Source organism: Etheostoma cragini, chromosome 17, assembly GCF_013103735.1.
Source record: "Etheostoma cragini isolate CJK2018 chromosome 17, CSU_Ecrag_1.0, whole genome shotgun sequence".
Lineage (NCBI taxonomy): Eukaryota > Metazoa > Chordata > Actinopteri > Perciformes > Percidae > Etheostoma > Etheostoma cragini.
The window spans coordinates 13,040-15,970 of NC_048423.1; positions in this window are offsets into that span (position 1 = coordinate 13,040).

Consider the following 2,931-nt stretch of genomic DNA (forward strand, 5'->3'; position numbering starts at 1 on the left):
GAAGTCTAAGTATTACAGTATAAATCACAGTAGTCTAAATCTTACAGTAGAAATCACAGTAGTCTAAGTATTACAGTAGAAATCACAGTAGTCTAAATCTTACAGTAGAAATCACAGTAGTCTAAGTATTACAGTAGAAATCACAGTAGTCTAAATATTACAGTAGAAATCACAGTAGTCTAAGAATTAAAGTAGAAATCACAGTTGTTGAAGCAATACTGTAAAAAAAAATCCCAATATAGCCACTACAGTACTGTCAATAATAAAGTAAACTACTGTATTTTTACTTTTATCTTATTTTGTGTTTAATTATTTTGTATTTTCCAATGAATACATAAACTACTGTAAATGGAAGTACAGCACCTTTACTGTAAAAAGAATTCACAGTAACTTGCTGCCATAAGTTACTGTAAATAGTGTCTATTTTTCTGCAAATTAGTTGAGCAACTCTGCAGTCTTTCCACGTCCCCCCTAGTTTGGTGCCCCCGTTCTTCTTCATGCAGCGCTTTGGGTGTAGTTCAGTCCTCCCGCTAACCGGCGCGGTGCAGATCTGTGCCACCAGAAGCCTAAAAAGGCTTTTCTGAGGGTTTCGTGCCGTTGTCCCCTCAGACACTTCCACTTGAGTGGATCCAAATGTGTTTCATGACCGAGGTTCTGGTCCTCAGGGTATAGACAGGAAACTGGATCTGGAGGCCTAGGAGTCCCACAGGGAAGCTTCACATGCACATCATGTAAAACCCTGGAGGTACTTTGCAAGTGAAGTTTACCCCCGGAATGAATTCCGGAGTATTAGACCAGCATTAGCGGCTTTACTGTATAAACTCGGGCGCAAGTCCTGCAACAAACTCCAGAAAAATCTAGTTTCTTCTGTGTTTATCTTTGTAAAAGTAGTCATATGCCTTCTCTCCCTGTACAACAACAACAACAACAACAACAACTCGGCTTCTTGTCAGATTATTGTGTCTCTGCTTGAAGAAATCTGAAATCTGTTATCTGTTTGGGTCGTTTGTAGTTCTTTTTTGGCCATTTTGTGTCTACTTGCAGCCATTTGGCATCTCTTCACGTTCGTTTCGGGTCATTTGTAGTTGTTGTGGTTGTTTTTTGGCCATTTTGTGTCTGCTTAGTTAGTTTTTGGCTGTTTTGACTCTACTAGCAGTCATTTTGCATCTCTTCATGGTCATTTTGGTTCGTTTGTAGTTCATTTTTAGCAGTTTTGTGTCTAATTGCAGTCATTTTGCATCTCTTCATGGTCATTTTGTGTCGTTTGTAGTTCATTTTTAGCAGTTTTGTGTCTAATTGCAGTCATTTTGCATCTCTTCATGGTCATTTTGGGTCGTTTGTAGTAGTTTTGTGTCTTATTGTGATTGTTTTATGTGTTTTTCCAGCAACATTGTGTATCAGGATCCCTGTTGGTGGACAGGTTGACACATGGCATGCACAGCAAAACTCAATTTTGAATCTTGACACTCTATTGTGTAACCTTGGTGTCTCTGCTTGCAGAAATCTGTAATCTGCGCCCCCCCATGGCCCGGGATGGAGGCCGGCCTGCAGTCTGTAGATGCTCCCTGTGATACGGATGCGTGAGTAGCTCTGCAGAGACCCTCCGACGTCAAAGCGCGAGGCCCGAGAGCGTCGCGTGACGTCAAAGCGTTGTGTTCCCGTGTTTGCTCTCTCTATGAAAGATCAACACCAGCCTGCAGTGTTTACTGACACGCTGTTATGAGGTCAGAGACCGTAACACAACATTAAACACTCTGCCGTGCACTGCTGCGCTTCTCACGGCTACTCACAGCTGAACCGGGGTCAAAAAGAGACAAACACACGATACACGTGAAGCTTTTCACTTAAAAAGTGAGATAAATAACCAATTGGTTGACGAGTGGACGAGCTGGCACGAAAGCAAAACGCAGCAGATTTTGGGATTATCTGGTTTTAAACCTGCAACCTTCTACGTATAATTGCTTCACGCAGCTCAGTGGGTTCCCAAACCTTTTCAGCTCAAGACCCCAGAGAGAGATCTGGTGTCTCCCCGGGACCCGAATTTACAAAAATACACACCATTAATCATTGTAACATCTACGTTTTTTTAACTGTGGACAAAAAGACGGAACAGACCATGAATTTAAATGTCTATGAAGTGTATTTATTCCATTATAAAAGTAAATAAAAACAGAAAAGGTCTCTATTGTCCTTCCTGTGTCTTTGTCCCCTCCCATTGTCCCTCAGTACCGACACCAACGTTTGTTTAAATAATGCTGACTTGAATTTAATGAGATGTGTGTGTCTGGTTGAAGATATCAACCAGCTGATCTAGTCCAGGTTCGGTTTTTGAAAGTGCCCTTCTGAGGTCATGCTGAGGTCATGCTGAGGTCATGCTGAGGTCATTCTGAGGTCATGCTGAGGTCATTCTGAGGTCATGCTGAGGTCATGCTGAGGTCATTCTGAGCATTTAGTCTGTTCTCTGCCGATTGGCGACCCAATAAAAACGGGTCTGCGACCCACTTTGGGTCCCGACCCTAAGTTTGGGAAACATTGACGTAGCTGTATGGAATAGAAGAGAAAGCCTTTGTTGTCATTAAACACAGGTGCATTACCTGTGCAAAGAGACGGAAGCAACACCTTCACAGTGTCAACACAAATATAAGAATATAAGAATATAAAATATAAAAATATAAAGTATAGGTAGTGCAAGGGGGGGGTTGGGGGGGGGGGGGGGGCTTGTGCACAGTCTGAGTCCTGAGTGCAACTATATAATTTATAAAATAGCTTTAATATTTAATATTGCACAGTATTCCAGATCTGGAGTTTTTTCTCACCTAAAATTGGACATTTTGAAGTTTTCCCTCCAGATTTGGACCGTTTGGACCGAGAGAAAACACAACTGTGTTGTCATGGTAATCACTTCCTTATGTTCTCACACACACACACACA